Consider the following 27,050-nt stretch of genomic DNA (forward strand, 5'->3'; position numbering starts at 1 on the left):
TGCTCATTGGGACCTTCAAAGCAGCATAAATTTTTCTGTAACCTTCCCCAGATTTGTGCCTCGAGACAATCCTGTCTCGGAGGTCTACAGACAGTTTCTTTGACTTCATGCTTGGTTTGTGCTCTGACATGAACTGTCAACTGTGGGACCTTCTATAGACAGGTGTGTGCCTTTCCAAATCAGGTCCAGTCAACTGAATTTACCACAGGTGGACTCCAATGAAGCTGCAGAAACATCTCAAGGATGATCAGGGGAAACAGGATGGACCTGAGCTCAATTTGGAGCTTCATGACAAAGGCTGTGAATACTTATGTACATGTGCTTTCTCAATTTTTTTATTTTTAATAAATTTGCAAAAACCTCAAGTAAACTTTTTTCATGTTGTCATTATGGGGTGTTGTGTGTAGAATTCTGAGGGAAAAATGAATTTAATCCATTTTGGAATAAGGCTGTAACATAACAAAATGTGGAAAAAGTAATGTGCTGTGAAGACTTTCCGGATGCACTGTATTATTGTATATAACTTATCCCCACCTTCCGTTCTATATCTATAACCTCAGGCAATTAGATGTAGTAAAAAGACAAGCAGAAGTTAAGTTACACATACGATAATGTATTACTGATAATATTCATAAATAATAACAAAATGCAAAGTATATTTGAATATTGGCAACCATACAACCTGATTAAATGGTGATACCCTGTATGTAGTTCAGGCGGCACACAGACTTGTAGTTACTTAAATGTCTCTAGTTAAGGCATCATTGGTGCTCAGCTTCCAGCCACATGTCTCTTCAAAATGGCTGCTGAGCTGTGCTCTTCATTGTGTTGTCTTCATCATCACAGGTTAGCAAGACAGATACTTCTTCATCATATGTTGGTTGGTAAGAGAGATACTTCTACATCATCACAGGTTAGCAAGAGAGAGAGATAATGTGGTTGAACAAGCAGATTTATAAATTCTCTGTCCAACCCCTATAGCCAATAGGACATCATGATACTTAAAAGCATCTGACACAAGCCAATTCCAAACAGCCAAAACCCAGACCAGTGGGGGAATACAACATCTTAAAACCTGCCACCCCCAATACCATATGTGTTTATGGCTTTCTTGTGGGAGTTGAAAGACTTTAGCAAAGAAACACTCGCCAAACTGGTTTAAAGCACACCCTCACACCAACGCTGTCGTAAAATTCAAAGAAACTCAGTCGTAAAAGGGGCAAACACGAATGCCTTCTCACCAAAGTAACACTAAATTACATTGCTTTGCCTAAATTACAAATAAAGACATACAAAATATCTATCAAGTTATATGTAAAATCTCACATCACAACAGCGGGTAACAAATAGCGGAGAAGAAGGAAGGAGCAAAGCCAGGGCAGATGAAAGGATTAAAAAGGTGAGAAGAAGCTGCCACTAGAGAAGATGAACGGAGACATTAAGACCTGGAGAGATGTGTGATCCCAAGCTGAGAACGAGAGGAGCTGCTTCTTCAGTTATTCATTTGGAAAAGTGTCTTTGAAGCCCTGTGAAGGAACACATGAATTGGAATCCTTGAAGTAAGGAGCCATCGAGATGCAAATGCTGACGAGTTATCAAACCCATTAACAGCCCATTTTGTCACGTTGAGTCCCTAGAGTGACCCCATTGTCCCCTTTATTGTGTAAACCTTAATAAAATGTCTTAGATTCCATAGAGTCACCACTTGGTGGTCAGCTACTTCACCGCTTCTTCCCACCTTCCCTTCCAGATCTGTAAGCCCAGGAAATAAAACAAAGGACAGGGGTTAAGTTTTACATTTAAGTATGCATTATAGATCAAAATGCTCAAAAATGTTCAGGAAGCACATTCCAGTGTGAATGTTGGAAAACACACACCATTACTGCTGATGTAGCCGTGCATCTCACGTCTTCACCTTGTCTTCAGTCCATCTTCATTTGCTACCATGGAGCAGTGCTACTGCTGGAAGGACTCCATTTCCCAGAAGCCCCAAAGGGGATTGCCCTCATTAAATGTCTGAAACGGGCACAGGGTGCTGCTGGGGATAAGAAGGGCCCTTGGGAAACTTGAAAAGGGCTGGCAGAGCAGCAAGAGAGAGATAGAGCTCTGGGTTTCTGTGAAACCTGTGTGTCCCATCCAAAGTAACCGCTGTAAAGTCATTGGCACCCAGGATCATTTCCCCGCTAGGATAAATGGGCTGTCTTGTGCCCGCCTGTCGGGTGAATAGCGGTGGATGAGTCGTTGTGCGTCTTCGGAGGGAGCGCTCCCGCAAATCTCACCCCTGGCTGCTCAGGACTACTGGTAGGATGGTGTGATGAACGGTCAGGTCCCATACCCGGCCGGGACGCCCCTGCTGCTTATGTTCCGGGGGAACAAACATGGGCAGCTCAATACCTCCCCTGGGATGCTTGGTGGCAGCCTTCCTGGCCGACGGGGAGATGGAGTTCTCCACAGCCTGGTTGGGACCCAGGGTGGCCGCTAGGGGGGGCTGTCTGGATTCAACAGCCAGGCTGGACAAGTCTTCAGGCCCACCCGGAAGTGCAATTGGGACCAGGTGGTCAAACACCTGCAACACTTCCGGATGGGATATAAAAGGGGCCAGCCACCACCACTTGAGGGCCAGTTGGGAGGAGTAGGAGGACTAAGCTTGAGGAGGAGTGGTGGTAAAAGAGAGAAAACTGTGTTGTGGGCCTTTTGTGGTGTTTGGGACTGGGTATTAGCTGTGGGTCATGGGGAAGATGTGCGCCCACGGGTGAAGTCTTTGTTTTATATGTGCCTCAGTGTCCATCTGTGTCAGGTCAGGTGCCTATATAGCGCCTTTGGTACAATGGATTGATTCATATATTACGCCAGCTGTTCCCGGGATCGTCATCGTCATCTTTACACCGTGCCAATCCACCCGTTTCTGCCACATTGGAACTGTGATAAGGACATGGTTGTGTGTGTGTGTGTGCAGGGATCTGTGGTATCTGAGGTGAACTTCTCCAGGCTGGTGGTAAGGCTGTCCTCCTGGCATTGCAAGAAATCTTTGCTTCCATTTGGGAGACTGGCATCATCCCAAATGACTGGAAAATGGGACTTGTCATCCCTGTCTGGAAAGGGAAGGGCGATCGCACTGGATTGTGGCAACTACAGGGGGATAACACTGTTCTCTGTGCCGGGTGAGGTCCTTGCTAGGGTCATCGTCAAATCTGTGATCACTTGCTCACCTACCAACGACTGGAACAATCTGGTTTTACGTCTAAGAAGTGTACCATCGACCGCATCCTGGCACTGAGGGTTCTCATGGAGCGCAAACACGAATATCGGCAGAGTTTCTTTCAAGCCTTTGTCGATTTTCACAAAGCGTTCGACTCAGTTGATCGAGCTGCCTTGTGGGACATCCTGAGGGTTAGCGGGATCCCCTCAAGGTTGCTGGATATCATGGCCGGCCTGTACAGTTAGGTCCATAAATATTTGGACAGACAACTTTTGTCTAATTTTGGTTCTGTACATTACCACAATGAATTTTAAATGAAACAACTCCGATGCAGATGAAGTGCAGACTTTCAGCTTTAATTCAGTGGGGTGAACAAAACGATTGCATAAAAATGTGAGGCAACTAAAGCATTTTGTTAACACAATCCCTTCATTTCGGGGGCTCAAAAGTAATTGGACAAATTAAATAACTGTAAATCAAATGTTCATTTCTAATACTTGGTTGAAAACCCTTTGCTGGCAATGACAGCCTGAAGTCTTGAACTCATGGACATCACCAGATGCTGGGTGTCCTCCTTTTTAATGCTCTGCCAGGCTATTACTGCAGCGGCTTTCAGTTGCTGTTTGTTTGTGGGCCTTTCTGTCTGAAGTTTAGTCTTCAACAAGTGAACTGCCTGCTCAGTTGGGTTAAGATCAGGTGACTGACTTGGCCATTCAAGAATTTTCCACTTCTTTGCTTTAATAAACTCCTGGGTTGCTTTGGCTGTATGTTTTGGGTCATTGTCCTTCTGTATCATGAATCAGTTTGACTGCATTGAGCTGGATTTGAGCAGACAGTATGTCTCTGAACACCTCAGAATTCATTCGGCTGCTTCTGTCCTGTGTCACATCATCAATAAACACGAGTGTCCCAGTGCCACTGGCAGCCATCACACTGCCTCCACCGTGTTTAACAGATGATGTGCTATGCTTTGGATAATGAGCTGTTTCACGCCTTCTCCATACTTTTTTCTTGCCATCATTCTGGTAGAGGTTGATCTTGGTTTCATCTGTCCAAAGAATTTTTTTCCAGAACTGTGCTGGCTTTTTTAGATGTTCTTTAGCAAAGTCCAATCTCGCCTTTCTGTTCTTGAGGCTTATGAGTGGCTTGCACCTTGCAGTGCACCCTCTGTATTTACTTTCATGCAGTCTTCTCTTTATGGTAGACTTGGAGATCGATACGCCGACACCCTGGAGAGTGTTGTTCACTTGGTTGGCTGTTGTGAATGGGTTTCTCTTCACCATGGAAATGATTCTGTGATCATCCACCACTGTTGTCTTCCGTGGACATCCAGGTCTTTTTGCGTTGCTGAGTTCACCAGTGCTTGCTTTCTTTCTCAGGATGTACCAAACTGTCGATTTTGCCACTTGTAATATTGTAGCAATTTCTCAGATGGGTTTTTTCTGTTTTCGCAGCTTAAGGATGGCTTCTTTCACATGCATGGAGAGCTCCTTTGACCGCATGTTGTCTGTTCACGGCAAAATCTTCCACATGCAAGCACCGCACCTCAAATCAACTCCAGGCCTTTTATCTGCTTAATTGATAAGGACATAACGATGGACTTGCCCACAACTGCCCATGAAATAGCCTTTGGGTCAATTGTCCAATTACTTTTCAGCCCCTGAAATGAAGGGCTTGTGTTAAAAAATGCTTTAGTTGCCTCACATTTTTATGCAATCGTTTTGTTCACCCCATTGAATTAAAGCTGAAAGTCTGCACTTCAACTGCATCCGAGTTGCTTCATTTAAAATTCATTGTGGTAATGTACAGAACCAAAATGAGAAAAAAGGTGTCTCTGTCCAAATATTTATGGGCCTAACCGTACATGAGACTGCGAGTGCTGTGCAGAGTGGAGGCAGGACCTCTGCGTTTTTCCCCCAGTTGATTCTGGGGTTCGTCAGTGGTGTGTTCTGCTCCTATTCTGTTCAATGCTTATATGGACTGGGTTTTGGGTAAGGTTGTGGGGTCCAGCAGCTGTGGGGTGTCTATTGGTGAAGAGAGATTCACTGATCTTGACTTTGCTGACGATGCTGTGATCTTCACAGAGTCAATGGAGGCTCTGATCGGGGCACTCGAGAGTCTGAGTGTCTGGGCTTGCGAGTGTCCTGATAAAAACCAACATCCAGGCCTTTAATGACCTCTTGGGCACGGCCATCAGCAGTGTGTCTGTTTGCGAAGAGAGTGTTGACCTCGTTACCTCAGCAGTGACATTCATGTGACTCTGGTGACTCTTCCTATGAAGTCAGTAGAAGGATTGGGAGAGCATGGGGAGGTCATGAGGTCTCTGGAAAGGGGTGTGTGGCGCTCCTGATATCTATGCAAAAGGACGAAGGTCCACGTCTTTAGAGTCCTGGTGCTTCCTGTCTTGCTATATGTTTGCGAGACATGGATGCTATCCAGTGACCCGAGACGAAGACTGGACTCCTTTGTTACTGTGTCTCTCCAGAAAATCCTTGAGTACCGTTGGTTTGACTTTGTGTTGGTCACAGAGTCCCGAATGAGGCACATTACTTGCATTGTGAGGGAGCGTCAGTTACGGCACAACGGCCATGTGGCACGTTTTCCCGTGGGTGATCCAGCTCGTAAGATCCTGGGGACCCAAGTGGCTGGACCAGGCCAAGGGGTCGCCCACGTAACACCTGGCTGCGGCAGATAGAGGGTCATTTCCGGAGGGTGGGACTGGACCGCGTGTCTGCCTGGGGGGGTTGCCAACCGGGATCCTGAGTTGTTTTGGTGTGTAGTGGATGCGGCAACACACTGTACCAGTGCAGGCTCCCCAACTTGACTTGAAGGGGAAGGGGAAGGTTGTCCAATTTTTGTTGTTTGTATTTGATTTTCCATTTAATTTGTTTGCTACGTGACTCGGAGTGTGTGTGGGTCGGGCCGAGGCTGGGTGCATTCCTGGAATCCCCACCGAAAAAATAAATAAATCATCACTAATCGACGGTATGAATCTGAGCAGCACCAGACCGCTACAACCTCATGGCCTTTGAATAGATTATCGAAAAAGGCCTCATGCCTGTCTCAATATGGCTGCCATGATAGCGTCGTCTCCATGATGGAGTTCTTCTCATGGCCAGATGGTGATTACAGAGTGGTAAAGACAGGGTGACCAACTTTAGACGAACCAGTAGGATGTCATGGCACAGAATGGAAATTACACAAAGAGTTGTGGAACTCTGGAACAAACTACCAAGACATGGAGTTAAAGCAGAAGCCTTGACAACCTTTAAGAAGAATCAGGATGAGGTTCTGTGACAGCTTAGCTATTAGCTAGACAGACAGGCTTGATGGACTGAATGGTCTCTCGTTTAATGGCCTCCGATTCAAAACCAATCCTAAATGGCCCTTCTTCAGACCAACAGAATGAGTTTACCTGTCCCATCCTGTGGCCATTTATGAATGGAGTAGCTCAGGGACAACTCGCCCCCCAGTTGCCTTGTTTAAGCAGTTCATGGCCTTCCTGCAATGGATGGTTTGTATGCTCATGTAAATCCAAGGACAGTCACCCTTGTTAAATCGGTTTGACGCCGGAGTCCATTCCCCTCCACCATAAATGGTTCGGTAGACATCAGCGCCCCAACGTTCTCGTTGTCACACGTGTGCACATGGGAGACAGCTAAAGGGCTCGAAGGAGGGTCATTCCATGCCAGACCAGGAGGGTGACGAAGGGCACTAACCCTTTTCCTCTTTCCCCTGCTGACCAGTTACGGGAAATTCCGCCTGGCCCCCCGATGACATTAGTCCTGGTTCCGGGCCTGATGACCTCACTTCCTCTGCCTGACCATAAAACCGCCATTTTGGCATCCTGCAAATCAGTTCCGTCTTGAACTCCATAACCTCGTTTTCTTTTTCTTGACCAGAACAACCTACAATATACGGGATGGCTACCCCAAACCTTTCTTTTTGGCTCATTTTCTCTTTTGTTGGTGTGACATCGTCATTGAAGTAAAAGCTGCCTCCTAAAACACTGTCTGGTATTACGGTGTATACTTGCTTTGTCTCACTAAAGACTTATAAAATATTTAAGAACTTATGCACTCTGCCACATGGCCCATTCAAACCCAAAGTGGCACAGACACTCACCACTGATGGGCCAATCACGGGGTGAACTCTAAGGGGCAATCGCAGCAGAAAAACCTGCAGACCTCCACACACAGGAGCCGGGACTGAAGAAGTCATTTGGATGTGTTCCCCGAACAACCAAAGGGGGGGAAAGTGGGCAAGGGGAGTACGTCCACCTGGGACCTCCGAGAGAGTCACTTCTAATATTAGCAAACACCTAACAGCCTGTTGAGTGGCATGGGTGGCCTTTGCAAACTTTGAGGTGGCATTCCGCTAAAATGTTGGTGTTCTAGAAACTTCCGGTAAAGACTTTCTTCAGATTGATGAATCATTTTATTCACAACCACAGCATTAGGCCGCGTGAGGTCATTACCACATAGCCTCTGACATAGCAACACACACCTTCTACATCTAAAATTTAATGAGAAAGGAAGCCAGCAGATACACGAGGACTGGCAGATGAGTCCTTCATAAAGCACACTGCTCTTCTGGTTTCAGCAAACACCTCACACCTTATGTGTGATATTTACAAAACCGAAGAGGCATCTGCTGCTTTCCGGTGAAATACTGCTGTCCTAAAAATAACTCCCATCAAACTGCTCAATTATTACTAGCCGACACACGCCGTAGCATACGGCGGTGTAATAACAACCCCAAAAAGATGTTGTTGTAGAAGGTCTCTAAGTTATTCCTGCAGCTTAGTCCAAAAGACTCGTACTACAATATCTGTGCTCTGGTCTTTGGGTATCCGACAGTGCATGTAGAATTTCTGGCCAAGCAGGATTAAATGTGAAAGTGATAAATAAATCAATCAGGCTTTCCGAATTTACGTACTATATCAGGATGCTGTGGCCAGATTTGTTGCATGTATCTTGGACTTCCTGGAAATGTGGATGGTAATATGATCATTTTGCCTACACGTACATTATTTTCAGCGTTTGCTTGCAGTGCGTCTGATAGTTTGACGCGCAGATCTGGTTGATGTACTCTGAGATAGTTGAGACGCGCGCCCTCTGTTTTAACATACGCATCTATGACGTACTGTTGGAATAGTTTGCCACTGGAGTGCAAAATACTAAATGTATTCCTCATTGCTAATCTGTACGCGTAAAATTGGCATTGAGTAAGCCTTATTCGCTTGGCGGTTCTTTTATCGGGAACATGTTGTAAATTTTTGTGCCAGCCAATGTCTTCATAAGGGAATAAAAGTGGGTAAACCATAGGATCGCAATTCATATTGAGCGTGGAAATCAGGTTACAGGAGTTGCCAATGGGATAGATGCAAATGTCCCTTTTGGCAGGCTGTTCGCCATCTTCTCTGACGAAAATTGCTGCAACATCGGTGTGACATGTCGGGCCATTGTATCGTCGTAAATCCTGCCTAGGGTTTTCCTTGAAAACCATTCGTACAGATGCTGTTGGATTGGACTGAGCGATTTCATGCATGTGTTTGTATGATTTAGCGAAGGGGTTGATGGTTCTGAGCATGGAATAGAGCTGGAGAAGTACATTTTCGCTGCATGCAGAGTTTGCTTTATTTTGTAAGTGTACTTCCTGGAGAAGTAGACGTGTTAGCCCGTGTATTTTAAAATAGCATATGTTCGTGGCCAGGAGGTTGAGTTATCTGTGTACCCATGGAAGCAAATGCTAGAGAAGAGTTGTATTCTCAAATCTCAGATCATTTTTAGTTTCTGATGGTTGCTGTGTAAGAAGCTGTTGTAAAGACACAGGTGGCTCCCGCAAAGGTGGTAAAGCTACTTTACCGTTGTGGCAGCACCTCGAGTACTTGTTGGATGTATTACGCTAAGCAGGCCAGTATAGTGCATGACATGGAAGAAGACGAATAGGAATCGAGAAATGCCGAGTCGGCTGCGTGTGGCCAGGACCGGTTTTGAAGTGGAAGCAGGACGAACCAGAAGAGATTATCACCAACCACAAAATTTTGTCAAGTGAGTTCCTTGGGCTGTTTATAGCCAAATGAATTTCTGCCCAATACAATATGGCCACTGAAATGACAACACCACCACCAATGTTGTCTTTAATTAGTTGTGTTAGTAAATTAAAGGAATGGATGAATGAGAACTACTTGTCTTTAAATACAGATAAAACAGAGATGTTAATTGTTGGAGGGAATGATGCTGATCACAATAATATTTTGTCATCATTTAACTCAGTTGGAATCCCAATTAATTTCACTGAATCATCACTGAATCTCGGAGTTATCTTTGACTCTAGCAGGTCATTTAAAGCGCATATTACAAAGTTGTCCAAATCAGGTTTCTTCCATCTTAATGTTAACAAATTAAGGCACTTTCTAAATAAACAGGATTCTGAGAAAATAATTCATGCATTTATCTCTAGTAGGATTGACTATTGCAATGCGGTGTTCACTGGATGTTCAAACTGTTTATACATCCTCCAGTTAATCCAAAATGCGGCTGTAAGAATTATTACAAGAACAAGAAAATACAAACCATAACCCCAGTCCTCAAGTCCTTACACTCGCTCCCGGTTAAGTTTAGGGCAGATTTCAAAATCCTCCTTTTAACATATAAAGCATTAAATGGCTGAGGTCCAGCTTACTTGTCTGAACTTCTCATGACTTACAAACCTAAGCGCACATTAAGATCAAGATGCCGGTCTGCTTATGATTCCAAGGATTAATAAAAGCTTTTAGGTCGAGCTTTTAGTTACAGGGCCCCTAAACTGTGGAGTGGTCTGCCTGCTACTATAAAAGAGATGCCCCATTCAGTTTCAGTTTTTAAATCCCGGCTGAAGACTCACGACTTCAGATTAGCACACCCTGACTAGAGCTGCTGATTAATTGTACAGACTGCATCTCTGTTGTCAGTCATTAGCACTAAAACATAAGTAACATGATAGTTAGAATTGGATACTAACCCTCACCTATGCTGTTTCTCTTCTCGGTACTCAAATGTGGCACTTGGTGTCCATGGCCCACCTGCCAAGTTGTTTTGCCTGCCTAAGGTAAAGTCATCCCTGATGGAGGATCGCAGGAATCATGAGAAACAGGGGTCCTTTCATCTGATTGGCTGGCCCAGCGCCGTGGAATGGCCAAATGGGGGAGGCAGCTTGATGGATGAGGTCTACAGGATTCTAAACAAATCCAAATCTTATTATGGGATATCATCTACTGTTAAATTCTGCTCTGCACTTCTAAAATTTTTATTTTTATACTGTATTGAGGATTCATTCTGTTCTGTGTATTGTATTGTATTGACCCCCTTCTTTTGAACCTACCTGGAAAGGGGTCTCTCTTTGAACTGCCTTTCCTGATGTTTCTTTCATTTTTCCCTACAAGGTTTTTTTGGGAGTTTTTTCTTGTCTTCTTAGAGAGTCAAGGCTGGGGGGCTGTCAAGAGGCAGGGCCTGTTAAAGCCCATTGTGGCACTTCTTGTGTGATTTTGGGCTATACAAAAATAAACTGTATCGTATGGTGTACATGAGGGACACCTCCGAAGTGGAAGGACCCCACTAAGTGGCAGCCCCCCTGGGTTTTCTACAGCACTTTGGATTCCCACAGGGCATACTGGGAGTTAGGGTTTGGTGGCTCAACCCTGTTGGGTTCCATGGATGCCACCAGGGGGTACTATAGGCACACTTGAGCCCAACATCATCGGGCTCCCACCTTACCCGGAAGTGCTTTCAGATCAATCCTACGGGGCACTAGAAATACTCCCTGGGATTATATAAAAGGAGCCAACTGCCACTGCTCCAAGAGCCAGAGTCTGGAGGGAGAAGGTAAAGCTTGCTGGAGGAGGAGTGGAGGCAGAATGAGAGACAAAGACAGAGAAAGAGTGCTGCATTGCTGTGCTGTATTCTACTTGGGTACTGTGCTGTGGGAAACATTTGAAAAGTATTTTATGGTCCTGTCCTATGTCTGTGTGTCAGATTTGGGAAGCCCCCTGCAGGCCACAACCCACTGGATATCCATCTGTCCCTATGGGGTGGCTGTTGGAGTTCCTGGGACCCCTCATTTCACTTGTTGGGGTTGGGGGCTTCACAAGAAGTCACTTGACAAAGTCTGGTCCTGACAGCTCAAAGGGTGTGGAACATCCAGACTTTCGGTTTTACACACAGTGCACAGACAGCACCTTTAGGTGAGAATCTCTTAGCGAGGCCTTTAGCTTGCTAGTTCTTCTGACTGTCAGACGGCGAGATTCACTTTGGAGGTCTGCATGTTAGCCTTTACCCACATTATCAGGGCTTCACTCCAGTTATTGTTTTATTTAGCATCTTTTACAGTACGCAGCATAGCCGGGTATGATGTCACTTTGGGGGCTTCTGTGGTTGTGACTTTGGGAGTTTAGGATCTTGGGGTCAGCAGTCTGTCTGTATTTTATCCCAAAAATCCTAATTTATGTAGAGCACCTCTCACGGGTCAAGTCTGTAACGAGATGGTGACAATTAAAGTTCAACATTTATTTAGCTAAAGTGACTTACAACATCTTAGAATGTCACAGTGCAAGTGGCGGATGTGGTAAAGTGAGGTCCGCGGCTCACTGCCTTTAAAAATAAATAATAATAAAACGGAGGGGGCGTGGTAGTGTGGCTGGGGTGGTTCCTGGTCTCAATGCGGTGTGGGTGCTTCCGTACTTAATAGCACAGGTGAAGAAGCGTCCGTGTCCGTAATTAGATGCCGGGAGTTGCTAATCGCCACACCTGTGCTACATCCCCATATATAAATAGAGAAGTTGGGGCGTTGGGGATGGAAGGGAAATTTAAAAAAAAAAAATATGATGATGATGATGATGATGATGATGAGCCGGGAAGACTACAAAGAAGGAGGTGGGTTGGGATCTGAAGGGGCTACCGACTGCATTTTTAACCACTGCTTTTAATGGATTTCTGTTTTTATTGCCCACTATCCACTTGTTTTTATGGATTATTATTTATTTATGGATGTTTTGAAGCACGCACTGTGGACACTGTTTTGGTTTTGTTTTGATTTTTTTTTAATAAAAGGCACAGAGCACTTTTCATACCATCCCCTTAGATGGGGTCAAATCACCATGGAGTGTCAGCTCATTCAGTCATAAGTATCAACGGTGTTGGGTTTGAGAGGCTCCCAAATGTGAAGACGGCGCCTGGAGTGGACCTGCACCATCGCAGTGGCATTTGAACCCATAACCTCAGGGTTTGAAGTCTAAAGCCTTAACCTCTGCGCCACACTGCCTGCCTAGTTGGTGGTCTTGTATCCAGCAGGGGGCGCATGCCCCCTGAGAAGAGGCTCGGTAGAGATTGCAGCCATTACTAACCCAACAATTTACATTAAGATATCTCCAAGAGCGGCATTTGAGGGTGGGAAGTCGGGTGACTGCCCCAGGCCCCGCACCTAAGGGGGCCCCCTATGTGGAGGTCCACGTGTCCCGTTTGAGCAGATTTATCAAGTTATATTCTATTTGAGATGCTTCTAAGAGGAACCCTTTTAAAATCCCTCTTCAGGGTCAAATTCCATCCATGTACGTCTTTGACAAACATTCCCTAGTCCACCTTCATCACCCGAAAAGGGTCGCCAGTATAATCCCTTCCTAAAATAGGTATAGTGCATTAGTCGCTGGTTTGGCTTCTCCCATCTATAGAAAAAAGACACTGCAGATCCAGATTAGACTACGAAGATGTCATCAACGACTTTTCCAATCGGAGGGCAAGAAAAGTGGATTTTCGTCTCTGAACCTGGAAACCGGTAAGAGATTTCGTGAGGGGGCGGCACGGTGGCGCTGCTGCCTCGCAGTTGGAACACCTGGGGACCTGGGTTCACTTCCCGGGTCCTCCCTGCGTGGAGTTTGCATGTTCTCCCCGTGTCTGCGTGGGTTTCCTCCCACAGTCCAAAGACATGCAGGTTAGATGGATTGGCGATTCTAAATTGGCCCTGGTGTGTGCTTGGTGTGTGGGTGTGTTTGTGTGTGTCCTGCGGTGGGTTGGCACCCTGCCCGGGATTGGTTCCTGCCTTGTGCCCTGTGTTGGCTGGGATTGGCTTCAGCAGACCCCCCGTGACCCTGTGTTCGGATTCAGCGGGTTGGAAAATGGATGGATGGATGGATTTCGTGAGGATACCTCGTTGTTAATTTCACACCTCCTGTCGAAACACTGAAACTCACATTTTATTTGTAGGCCATAAACATGTCTGAATATGAATGCACAAAAACATAACCGGCTGACATGACATCAACGTGAGTTATGACTTCGACATCCTCCATATGGAGACTCAGAGTAGACTTGCTTTTCTAGAAGAGGCCCTGCTCATTTCCGCAGGACACCGCATCGCATTTCACACTGGCGTGGTATTGTCATGAATTATGAATTGCACTTTAATAGATGATAGTTATATTTTCATAAAGTCCGCATGTTATCTTGCAAATATTTAGCTGAATACTGTAATGAGAAAATCCGGTGTCTGTTAACATTAATTAAATACAGTCCACACATTGCGGTAACAGCGTTTGACGTAACCGGACCCCGTGGGGTTAGTCAGCCCCCCACCACCCCTGCACACCCCTAAGGCCACCTCTGCTTAACACGCACAAGCACATAATACAAAGCATGATCCAGTCGGGGTTTCCTGCAATCAGCGCTTGACAGAGTGTGGGGAAGCATGTTGTCCTGGGCACGGGCAGGAGCCATGCCTTCCATCCGTAGGTGAGCCCTGCTGTCGTGGGCACTGTGTAAGCATTCTTACAGTTAGAGAATCTGAAACCCCATCATGATAGCTCCCAACATGGGTACATTCAGGTTTGCTGGTTCATCGCTCACAAAAAACAGAACCAGAAACGGACTTTTTGGGTCGCTGCCCACACCTTCTGTCCCTGAATATCCTGCCTGGGCAGCGAAGACTTGTTTGGTACTTCACTTCTCGTCATATTGCTAGCCCTAGTGAATCTGTCCGCCAGCTTGCCTCGTGTGTTATGTGAGAGACGCACGTCTATTTCTGTCAGCTCTGTCTTACCTAAACGTGTCTGGTTTCGGTTCATATGAATAAAATCAGATACCATGAAATAAACTTAACAGAACACAGTGACATCCTTTAAATTAGTTTTTTTACATGTCACCTTTCTTTCTGATATAGCACCTTTCAAAATAAGATGCTTTCTCAGCTTGCTGGCTTCTGTGTGTGGGGTCTGGGGTCTTAATAATAATAATAATAATAATTCATTACATTTATATAGTGCTTTTCTCAGTACTCAAAGCGCTATCCACACAGGGAGGAACCAGCAAAGCAGCAGCACTACCACTGTGCCACCTGTGAGGATTCTTTTTGGGGGGTCCATCTGTGTTTTACACACACAAAGTCGTGATTTTTACATTTACATTTTTTTTGCTTAGCAGGTGCTTTTATCTAAATTGTCCTCACAGGTGGCGCAGTGGTAGTGCTGCTGGGAAGGAGACTGTGGAAGATTGTGGGTTCGCTTCCCGGTCCCTCCCTGTGTGGAAAGCGCTTTGAGTACTGAGAAAAGCGCTATATAAATGTAGCGAATGAATTATTAAAATGACTTACGAAAGAGGAAAACTAGCTGGGAACTGATTGGGGACACGTGTGTAGCACCCCTCTGCCCTTACGGAGGGTGCTAACTCGAGTTCAGTTTTCTTCTTAACTAACTTTAAATATAACCTTTTACCTTAGCGTTCTCAGCACGACTAGTTTAAGTAACAAACCTTGGGTTACTAATGTCATTTAGTTAACGAATTGTGTACAGAAGGTTAAAGTTAATAGACCCCAAATAGCCAATGTGATTTTCCTGCCCCCCCCCCCCCCCCCCCCCCCCCCCACCGATATGGCTTAGCCAGCCATAGAAAAAACCCACCACAGCTGAATGGCTTAGTTTAAATATATTAACTATTTACATATATACATTTAACACATCCACACAAAAGTATAAACTTAAATACTCCAAAAATCTATTTCAGTGTTAAACAGCAGTCCTTTCTTTAATTGCACAAATTATCAACAAACAAATACAATCCCCTTATAAAACCTAAGCCGGCAAACTAAATAAATGGAACCAACAAAAGTCATGTTAAAGGTACCACAGATAATCGTTGCAGGCCTGTTACTTGAAGGTGACTGCGACGTTACTCAGTGACGGCTTCTTATGCTGTAATAGAGCAGAAGGGTCTCGTTATCCTCATTTCCAGCCGAAGTGCGTCCACTTTCGTAGCAAGTATTAATTTTTCAGCTATAGTTGGTCAGCTGTGACGATGTCCGATATTGGAAAAGAACTCCAATGCCCAACGCCTTCCGTGTTCAGCCTTTCATGGACAGTCCTCCTTAGCTCACCGGTTTGGCATTCTCGACCAGTCTGTCCAACCGCCCACACGTTCACGTGTTCCCTCCCGACTGTTAATTCCATGGACCGCGTTTCAATCCTCGCTTTCAGCGCAAAAGCCCAGTTATCTCTTTCTTTTTCCGCTCCGCCTTTCGCGTCTCTCTTCTGACATCTCACCCCCACCCTTTACTGCTTTCCAAACCAATAAAATAATTTAACATAAATACCAGCATTTACTTTTTACATTTAAAACCTTAAGAAATATAATAATTACATAACTAACATGTACAATAAATTTAATGGTATTAATCAAATTTATATTACACCATTGCTATTAGGCGGCACGGTGGCGCAGTGGGTAGCGCTGCTGCCTCGCAGTTGGGAGATCTGGGGACCTGGGTTCGCTTCCCAGGTCCTCCCTGCGTGGAGTTTGCATGTTCTCCCCGTGTCTGCGTGGGTTTTCTCCGGGTGCTCCGGTTTCCTCCCACAGTCCAAAGACATGCAGGTTAGGTGGATTGGCGATTCTAAATTGGCCCTCGTGTGTGCTTGGTGTTTGTGAGTGTCCTGCGGTGGGTTGGCACCCTGCCCGGGATTGTTTCCTGCCTTGTGCCCTGTGTTGGCTGGGATTGGCTCCAGCAGACCCCTGTGACCCTGTGTTCATATTCAGCGGGTTGGATAATGGATGGATGGATGGACCATTGCTATTAACACCTCATAACTTGCGCTTTAAAGGGCTACACGTGTAAACAGGACAAGGTGACAAAAAGGAGCATCACAAGGAAGTTCAATTCACTGAAGATAAATTCAGTTAGACAGAAGTTCACAGAACAAGAGAGAGTCTTCAAACACCTTAAACACACACTGGATGGATGGAGGTGGGCAGCTCGCTCCACTACAGTGACCAGATTTTTCTGGGGGCAATCTGGGACACCAGGCGGGGGGTCTGGGGGGCAGAGCCCTCCAGAAGCCAGATAGACTTTAATAATGGAAATGCCTATTTTCGTGTTTCCTCTTATTCTGTACGAGTTTATTCCATTTGAAACAATCATATTGTTAAACCACAAACGTATACCCATTTTTAAAGTAGGGTTCTATACCATTGTATGCTATTTTTCGTGAAATTACAGGCTAGATCTTGCCAAAAACAGTTCGTGAAAACTGACTGAAAGACACGCTTTCCTGAAGAGCAAATAACAAACTCATTAGTGTACATTATATAGTATAGTGTATGTTATGGACGTACCGAAACCTTACGTTGTTAATCAGGAATCGCAGTGAAAGTAGAGAAGTGCCAGAAATGTTTTGTGAATAATTTATTAATACTTTCTGAAATTGAACATGACACTTTTTCAATGTTTATAAAGGAAAAACAGCTTTTCAATGAGTAACTTTCATAATCATGAAACACTAATATTTCTGAGATGAGTGGATAGCTCTCAGGACATCAGGATTTTGTAATAACAGGTCATAAAACTTGTCACATGAATAACTGAAATTGCATTTCACAACCAGCATATGTTACAATGTGTCGACTTTAAGTTGCGATTTTTCTGGTGTCCACATGTTGTTAATCTGAGAAAAGACTGTTTCAGTGGGAGCATTTGTCCCTGGAAGACATAATGCAAATTCTGCCATGAGTTTCATATTATTACATGGAACATAATGGTTGACAAAGTGCTGAAAGATTTTCATCCATCGTTTCTGTATTGGTAATTCTGCTGTACCCCATTCATTAAGTTTTTCTGCAGTGACATACTGTATCTTTGGATATTGGATATCTCATCAAACAGTTCATTGTCATTTATCTTGTCAGGAAATGTGTCATTCACAAAACCAATGCACTTTTGAACATCTATTCATTCATTATCTATATATATATAAAATCCCTATGTGCGTCCAGGTGTCCGTGTGTGGGTGTCTTCTGGTGAAGTGCGCATGCGCGGGGCACGGTGCTATGCGCGATATTACTGTCAGAGAAAGTTAGAGGCGTTTTATGGAAATACAAACCAGTATACAAACCAGTGAGAGGAAATTAAAGGTACACAATACAGTGACGAATATTACCAGTATTACTGTCAGAGGAGATTAAAGGCATATTACCGACGCGCACGCCTGTATTACCGCCAGAGAAAATTAAAGGTATATTACGGACGTACAAGCCAGCGGACGTACAAGACGGTATCCTTCAATAAGGGCGCGCACAAAAAGGCGACCTCAATTGGGCGCAGCGAATAAAGGCGCGCGTAAATAAAGATCTGCACCTTTGTTGCTCTTCACATATTTCAGGGCCATTTGAACTAAATTATCTACGAACGCCTTTATTCGCCGCGTTCAATTGAGGTCGCCCTTTTGAAGCTCTCCTTTTTGTGCGCGCCCTTATTGAATAGAGCCGTACAAGAGAGTATTACTGTCACAGAAAATTAAAGACACACAATACATGGCGGCAGCCCACGAAGAACGGTCAGCTCAGCAAGTAAACATCAACAAAAGAAAGGCAGAAAGAAAGAAAAATACGACCAACAAAAAGAATGAGGTCAAAGTCCCTTGCCAATTAATATAGGCTGTTCCTACTAATGTTTATGCGCTACTGTTCTTGTTATTGTAACGGGCTAAATGACTAGTTAATATATAAATTAATATTATTACATTCACAACTACGACGAAATTTACAGAGGGTACAGTCTGCAGACATGAGACTATACAGTAAATTGTGTACGGCAGTACTTACTTAAAGAATAAAGAGCTAAAATTAAAGTAAACAAAATAAACTTTGTCAGCACTTTCAATTTTGTCGTACAAAATAAATTGGCAAGTTTAACTCTTTTAAGTTTAAGCTTTAACTTCAGTGAAAAAGGCTCACCTCGAATGCCGTATTGACGAATGAATGACTGAATCAGGCATCAGCTCTTATATCAGGCTGAGAGCAGGAATAATTCCTGGCTCAGAGTGTAGCATAGCCAAAACGTGTCGTATCACAAGGCACGGCCGGCCCGATACCATCAGACGATGCGTCCGCTTCCGCCTTCTCGCCTTCCGTGCGTTTCCATACTGCAAACAATGGCCACCAGCAGGCGTCAGACTCAGAAGAAGGTCGACTAACCGTCTGACGTCATGATGGGTAGAAAGTATGATTTGGAATCAGAAAGGCTGAATGGGGTCTAGGCCTCTAGGGAAAAGTACGGATTTTGTCGGAAAACGCCACAGGCAGGTGTTCTAACGAAACATCCTACCAATCGAAATGATCTACTCACTGATACTACGCATGCACAGACCAAAATTACGCAACTTTTTCTACCTAGTGTTGAAGTTTGAGGTAAGTGTTACTGTATTTCAGTAATATGTATGCTTTTCTTATCCTTACTACATTAATGCATTTATTACAGTTTACTGCATAGGTATTTACTGTCAACATTTTATAAGTTGTATATTTTGCATGTGTGACTTTTAATCGTGTACAGCCCATTGTATCCATGCACGAGTAATAACCGTCTTGTGAAATCTTTGCATCAGGCTGTGTCTCTTTCGGGCATTAAATGACGCATATACAATAAATTGAGAAATGTTAACATTTCCATCTTTCTGGGACGCCGGGACGGGTGATCCAAAAATAGGGACTGTCCCGGGTAAACCGGGACGTCTGGTCACTGTAGATTCACCCGCTGGGACAGGGGTGGGCAGTGTTGGTCCTGGAGGGTCTTGCTTGTTAGGGTGCCCCACCCTACTGTAAAGTGAGCTCCATGGCTTTTTGCCATAAGGAGGGGGCGTGGTAGTGTGGACGGACCAGTCAGTTCCCGGGGGCGATGCAGCGCGTTTTCTCGCTTAGGTGCTCAGGCAAGGAATCGTCCAAGTCTGTAATTGATACCGGGAGCGGCTAATCACCAGACATGTGCCCCATTATAAAAACAGAAACGCAAGTGCGGAGCGTGAGAGAAATAAAAGTAAATAAAATAAGAATCAGAGAAAAGGAATGGAGGTTAGAGAAGAAGAAGAAGAGTGCAGAGAACCGGAGCAGGAGCGAGCGAGTGAAGGCTCGCTGTAGCAATGTCAGGCAGTTGGGAAGAGAGCCCTGGCGGGGTGTTTGGCCGGCACTCTTGGGGCAGATGGATTGGGTCACTCCTGAGTTTTTAAGAGGAGCAGGAGTGACCAGGATCGAAGATGGCTTGACCAGGAGAGCTTGGGAGTGACCGTCCCAACGTGAGCGCCCAGGTCATTGGAGAACCCGAGTCTTGGTCTGGCGAGACGGCTGCACGTAGCCAGGGGACGGCGACTCCCCTGTTGCAGGGCCCGTATGGGAGAAGCAGGGGAGCCACCAGCAAAATGAAGAAGGTGCAGGGATTTTTAAAAGCGGTCTGTTTCCAGTCTGATGATTTTAACCTCAATTTAATGATTTATTTTGGATTTTTAACCTCCACTTGTCATTTTATGGATCATTTCTTTATTAAACTTTGAATCACGGCACTTTCCCTTTGGACACTGCTTTTGATTTCTGGATTGATAAAAGCACTGTTGCACCCTTTGCACGAAATCCTTGCTCAGTTTGATTTGTCCTCACACTGTAAAAAAATTCTGTAAATTTACATAGAAATCCATCCATCCATTTTCCAACCCGCTGAATCCGAACACAGGGTCACGGGGGTCTGCTGGAGCCAATCCCAGCCAACACAGGGCACAAGGCAGGAACCAATCCTGGGCAGGGTGCCAACCCACCGCAGTTTACATAGAAATTTAACAGCAAAATGCTGTTTTCATGAAATATCAGTAGGTTGCCGTTTTTTTACAGTGCATTGTGGGAAGACTTGTTCACTTCAGGTTAGTGGTCGAACACTGTTATTTAACGGTATTATATCATATTTTTCGATTTGTGCGACGTGTATTATCACCACGAGGTAGTTTGCACCTTTATCTATGTTTGTCATATCTTTAAAAATATTACAGTGGAGTTTTTTTATAATGTTTTAATCAGACAAAGCAATACTTAGTAAAACTCATGCAAAGTATTTCTAAAAATAACGTTATAAAAACATGTGGGTAACGGATGAATTAAAACAGAGACCGTCGTCGTAGCTGGGTGGCTACACACAGAAAACAACGTGTTTGAAATTCAAAAATCTGGCGCGACACAGAGCCGCGCAACTTCCATACTACATTAAAACTGCCATCGTGTTGCTAACAGGTAAGAGTTCCCTTTTATTCAAACTGTTCATTTGACTAAAAATCTGTAACTTTCTGTCGAAGAGTGTGGGAGGAGCATTGTAGAGTTTTTTAAAACCAGGCCAACTAACTCAGAAGTTAAGGCAGTTCTTTCCAAGAAGGAAGCCATTGATTCAGCTCATCTCATTGTTCATCTCCTAATGGCTCACATTGCAGAGAATCAAGATGGGTTTATTCTTCAAAAAAATGTAAGTTTTTCTTTATATACATTATTATTAGTTCTTACTATGAACACATGTGTAGGAATGGTTCAATCAAATATGTTTTGTCATTCTTCTAGGACTCGTTTGACTACAAATTAGGATATTCTAATAAAGAAACTTTCTGTTTGTCTACACAGTGCAAGAAAATGGTTACCTTGAAACTACGAAGGCACCATTAAGTTAATATATAGGGCTTTGATAATTTATTGTCTTACAGCAATCTAATTCCATATAACTGAGTGAACAACCAAAAGAATCTTTTTTTTTTTTTTTTTTACTGTGCATCTGGAAGTCTTCCATTTTGACTCTTATTCTGTGCACTGTATAGACAAACAGATATTAAATGTTGAAAAATGTATTTTGTGTCAATATTAACAAAAAGGTAAATAAGTTAAGAAGTATACATTTGGATAAGCTATTCTTGTTTTAATAGGTACATTGTCGAATATTATTAGCACATATGTTTTTTGGAGATGTTAATTTCTAATTCTTGTCTTTACCAATAGATGTCTGCCACTCCTGCTGACCTTGAGAAGACTGGTAACCTACCTGTGACTCCTCGATTGATCCTGCTTGGTAAGTATATGAAATATGACATGTCTGCATGTTCACTAAACAAGGATCACACTCTAGGCTGGCTGGCACAACTTTTTACCATTAGGAGAACATCCATCTTTATGTGCCTCATTCTGGCCACTGTATAAAAAAAGTTTGATTAAAGTGTACTTTTTTTAAACTGAAGAAAATATTTTATGTGATGCCTGAATGAGTTTGTGCTGTTTAGTTTGCATATCATAACCTTAGTGGCTTGTTGGCTAAAATATTGAAACTGCAAGGTTTGTTGTCTTGGAAGATATGAATATTATATGATTTTGTCAGGGCTTGCATAATTTTCTCACTGCCTTTTCTATGTTAGCTCTCCAAGGCTAATAGTTTACAAACCTAATCTGTACACTCCTTTAAGGTCCAAGTGATACTCAAGGGCAGTGGATGAAACAATGGGTGATCAGCTTGGAGGGCAGAATAATCTGCGAGGGGGTGCAACCAACCTTTCTCTCTGGACTTGCTGCTTTGTTTTCACTGTATTACATCTTCGCAGCTCCGTGTATGACTGTATGTGTATGTGTACTTTTCTACTTTTATTTTTCTATTTTTATTTATTGATCACTCCTACCACTTTATCATTCTTTAATTTAATATTATTTATTGTATCAGTATGCTGCTGCTGAAGAATGTGAATTTCCCATTGGGATTAATAAAGTATCTATCTATCTATCTATCTATCTATCTATCTATCTATCTATCTATCTATCTATCTATCTATCTATCTATCTATCTATCTATCTATCTATCTATCTATCTATCTATCTATCTATCTATCTATCTATCTATCTTCAACCTGCAATATCAAGAAGAAGCAGCGTCCACACTGGAATTCCTTCAAAGGTAAATTTATTTTTGTCTTTCAATAATATGGTAATAATAGTATTTTTAAAAAGTAAAGTTAAAGTTTCTGGGTCTTTAAAGGTTTAAGCTGTAAGTTTGGTAACACTTCATAACATTAGCTAATGTATTAAATAACAAGCTGTTACACTACTGTGTAAATCTTTTAAATCTTGTTTTATTATTAAAGTTTTAAGACATTGATCACAGAAAGTCTTCCCTTATTATTTTTCAGATGATTTGTTGGAATAAATCCGGAAAAAGGGACCAAGGCTGCAAAAGGAAAAGTGACATCTAAAAAGACTGGGAAAACTGTTCAAAAGAAGACCATGACAGTCAATCTGAACGTGTCAAATCTTTTAAAAAGATTGATGGACTTTGAGTGGCACTTTATTTAAAATGTTTTTTGTTTTACAGTGGTTTATATCCAGAAAGGACTGGTGTTTGATAAAGCCTTTTGTTGATTTATTTTACTTATATATATTGTGTTTTTTTTTTTTTTTGTCCCTGAAGCTTGTTTATTATTTTATGTCAACTTGAGGCATTTCGAAATTGTGTTTTCTTAAGCCATCTTTGTATTTCTCCATGTTATGGGTGCTTATTTGTTGCACCATAGTTTATGCACTCGAAAATATGATGGCTTGCATTTTTCACATTTTTTGGCACAACAAACAGCTTAACAATTAATATAATCCATCCATCCATCCATTGTCCAACCCGCTGAATCCGAACACAGGGTCACGGGGGTCTGCTGAGCCAACCCCAGCCAACACAGGCACAAGGCAGGAACCAATCCCGGGCAGGGTGCCAACCCACCGCAGGACCAATTAATATAATGTTAAATGGAAATAAAGAAGGACTAAAACAATAAGTTGGCCTTATTTATTTTGTTTTACACAAATATAAAATGCAGGGTATAATAGCATTTGCAATTTAGAATAATTGGGTTGTGATTAAAATGTAAATTAACAGCTATATACTGCTAAATAACATTTGTATGCTGTAGCTAAAAAAAACAGCATCTTGCTGTTAATTTTAATAACAGTAACCCACTGTATTTTAACAGTGCAATGCTGGCAACCACAGCTGCCAGTAGATTACCGTTTTTTTACAGAATTTTTTTTTATAGTGCATTGCGCAGCTCGTCTGGTTACATTACCGACGGTGTCGGGTTCAAGAGGCTCTCAAATCAGAAGAGGGAGCATGGAGCCAGACCCGCTTATTTCAGTCATAAACAAACCCCATTCACTGTGTTTTAATGGCTCCTTATTAGCAATAAGATGCTGTGACAGTAGGGGGTGCTGTCGCACCTCCAAACCCGCAGACAATATGCCAAAACACCAGATAAAAGTCCAATAATTTTATTATTACAAAAGTGTGCACCAAGCACCTCCACTATACTCAATAATAAAATCAACAACAACTATAATAATCAATAACAATGAACCAATCTGGGGCAGCACGGTGGTGCAGTGGGTAGCGCTGCTGCCTCACAGTTGGGAGATCTGAGGACCTGGGTTCGCTTCCCGGGCCCTCTCTGCGTGGAGTTTGCATGTTCTCCCCGTGTCTGCGTGGGTTTCCTCCAGACGCTCCGGTTTCCTCCCACAGTCCAAAGACATGCAGGTTAGGTGGATTGGCGATTCTAAATTGGCCCTAGTGTGTGCTTGGTGTGTGGGTGTGTTTGTGTGTGTCCTGCGGTGGGTTGGCACCCTGCCCGGGATTGGTTCCTGCCTTGTGCCCTGTGTTGGCTGGGATTGGCTCCAGCAGACCCCCGTGACCCTGTGTTCGGATTCAGCGGGTTGGAAAATGGATGGGTGGATGAACCAATCTTCCACTCCACCCAGCAGCTCTGTCGCACTCCCAACTCCAGCTCCAGTTGCTGGGGTTTCCCACAGTCCTTTTATAGTACTTGACCCGGAAGTATTCCGTCTCCGGATCAAATGCCTTCTTCAGGTGTCCTGGAAGTACTGCGGGTTTCCGACCTCGTGACTCCTAAGTACTTCCGGGTTAGCGTCACCATAATAGTCCCCGGGTTCTTGGTGAGCTCCCCCTGGTGAAGAACTTGACTCCATGTCCCATGCTGCCCTGCGGGAATCCTGGGAACCATTTCTGTCCAGGGGAGCTACCATCTAGCGTCCTGGGGTATGTAATGTCCTAAAAAGGCTCCGCCTCTTAGTTGAGGGACGTCCCGGCCAGACTGAACTGCCAGCTGTCAAATCACAACGCAAAACACAAAGGAGCCAGCAGATCAACATCTGACTTGTTTGCATGTACACCTCTGTGGAGTCATCAGGCACTCTCTGGTTTAATAAAACACAAATGTGACAGACTGAAAATGATCTGTTTTAGGCTTCAAATCATTTGGATGATATCCTTGGAAAGGTCAAAATCTCTCTCTCTCTCTCTCTATATATACATATATATATATCTAACGATATAAGAACTTAACATTGCAGACTCACAAGCCATACAATTAAAGGTCTGAAATTGCTTCCTGTTTTGCTAGAAGTTTGTGAGACCTGAGATGAAGCCTGGAATCCTTCATGTGTGTCTCTTTAGAGCAGTGGTTCTGAAACTGTGGGGCGGGCCCCCCTAGGGGGGCTCAAAGTAACAAAAAGGGGGGCATGAAGATGTGGAAAAAAAAAAAAAGAATCGAAAATATGAAATACATCTATTGAAACCAAAACAAATTAACTTAAACTACATTCTGATACTAGAAATATATAGAGTTAGATACAGTGCATCCAGAAAGTATTCCCAGCGCATCACTTTTTCCACCTTTTGTTATGCTACAGCCTTATTCCAAAATGGATTCAATTCATTTTTTTCCTCAGAATTCTACACACAACACCCCATAATGACAACATGAAAAAAGTTTACTTGAGATTTTTGCAAATTTATTAAAAATAAAAAAACTGAGAAATCCCATGTCCATAAGTATTCACAGTCTTTGCTCAATACTTTGTCGATGCTCCTTTGGCAGCAATTCCAGCCTCAAGTCTTGTTGAATATGATGCCACAAGCTTGGCACACCTATCCTTGGCCAGTTTCGCCCATTCCTCTTTGCAGCACCTCTCAAGCTCCATCAGGTTGGATGGGAAGCGTCGGTGCACAGCCATTTTAAGATCTCTCCAGAGATGTTCAATCGGATTCAAGTCTGGGCTCTGGCTGGGCCACTCAAGGACATTCACAGAGTTGTCCTGAAGCCACTCCTTTGATATCTTGACTGTGTGCTTAGAGTTGTTGTCCTGCTGAAAGATGAACCGTCGCCCCAGTCTGAGGTCAAGAGCGCTCTGGAGCAGGTTTTCATCCAGGATGTCTCTGTACATTGCTGCAGTCATCTTTCCCTTTATCCTGACTAGTCTCCCATCCTCACAGCATGATGCTGCCACCATCATGCTTCACTGTAGTGATGGTATTGGCCTGGTGATGAGCGGTGCCTGGTTTCCTCCAAACGTGATGCCTGGCATTCACACCAAAGAGTTCAATCTTTGTCTCATCAGACCAGAGAATTTTCTTTCTCACGGTCTGAGAGTCCTTCAGGTGCCTTTTGAAAAACTCCAGGCGGGCTGCCATGTGCCTTTTACTAAGGAATGGCTTCCGTCTGGCCACTCTACCATACAGGCCTGATTGGTAGATTGCTGCAGAGATGGTTGTCCTTCTGGAAGGTTCTCCTCTCTCCACAGAGGACCTCTGGAGCTCTGATAGAGTGATCATCAGGTTCTCGGTCACCTCCCTGACTAAGGCCCTTCTCCCCCGATCGCTCAGTTTAGATGGCCGGGCCAGCTCTAGGAAGAGTCCTGGTGGTTTCGAACTTCTTCCAGTTACGGATGATGGAGGCCACTGTGCTCATTGGGACCTTCAAAGCAGCAGAAATTTTTCTGTAACCTTCCCCAGATTTGTGCCTCGAGACAATCCTGTCTCGGAGGTCTACAGACAATTCCTTTGACTTCATGCTTAGTTTGTGCTCTGACATGAACTGTCAACTGTGGGACCTTATATAGACAGGTGTGTGCCTTTCCAAATCATGTCCAGTCAACTGAGTTTACCACAGGTGGACTCCAATGAAGCTGCAGAAACATCTCAAGGATGATCAGGAGAAACAGGATGGACCTGAGCTCAATTTGGAGCTTCATGACAAAGGCTGTGAATACTTATGTACATGTGCTTTCTCAGTGTTTTTATTTTTAATAAATTTGCAAAAACCTCAAGTAAACTTTTTTCACGTTGTCATTATGGGGTGTTGTGTGTAGAATTCTGAGGAAAAAAATGAATTTAATCCATTTTGGAATAAGGCTGTGACATAACAAAATGTGGAAAAAGTGATGCACTGTGAATACTTTCTGGATGCACTGTATATAGCGCCTTTAAAAGTAATCACCATCATCAGATGACTCCCAGTTTTCGGCTCATCTTTGGGGGTCCATACTGGTGTTACAGTTTGTTTGTGGTGTCTTTGTGTGTTAAACCTTTTTACTTTATATAGTGCCTTTGACGGGAAGACGACTCAGGATTTCCAGCTCCTCTTTCATTCCATCCAGCTGTAATGATCCTTTATTTGACTTTGGGGGGGTCCATATCTATTTTTTGTATCATGTTTTATATA

At 43.7% G+C, this 27,050-nt stretch overlaps 2 long non-coding RNA genes across 2 annotated transcripts; both read left to right on the forward strand.

Moving 5' to 3' along the window:
• Window positions 1–26,660, forward strand: LOC127527206 (uncharacterized). Its single transcript, XR_007934514.1, has 2 exons — window positions 1–162; window positions 26,453–26,660. It is a non-coding gene; the product is annotated as an uncharacterized LOC127527206 (long non-coding RNA).
• Window positions 22,392–22,923, forward strand: LOC114669671 (uncharacterized). Its single transcript, XR_003719099.2, has 2 exons — window positions 22,392–22,447; window positions 22,680–22,923. It is a non-coding gene; the product is annotated as an uncharacterized LOC114669671 (long non-coding RNA).
• Window positions 26,661–27,050: the final 390 nt, after the last annotated feature.

Source organism: Erpetoichthys calabaricus, chromosome 3 (genome assembly GCF_900747795.2).
Source record: "Erpetoichthys calabaricus chromosome 3, fErpCal1.3, whole genome shotgun sequence".
Lineage (NCBI taxonomy): Eukaryota > Metazoa > Chordata > Cladistia > Polypteriformes > Polypteridae > Erpetoichthys > Erpetoichthys calabaricus.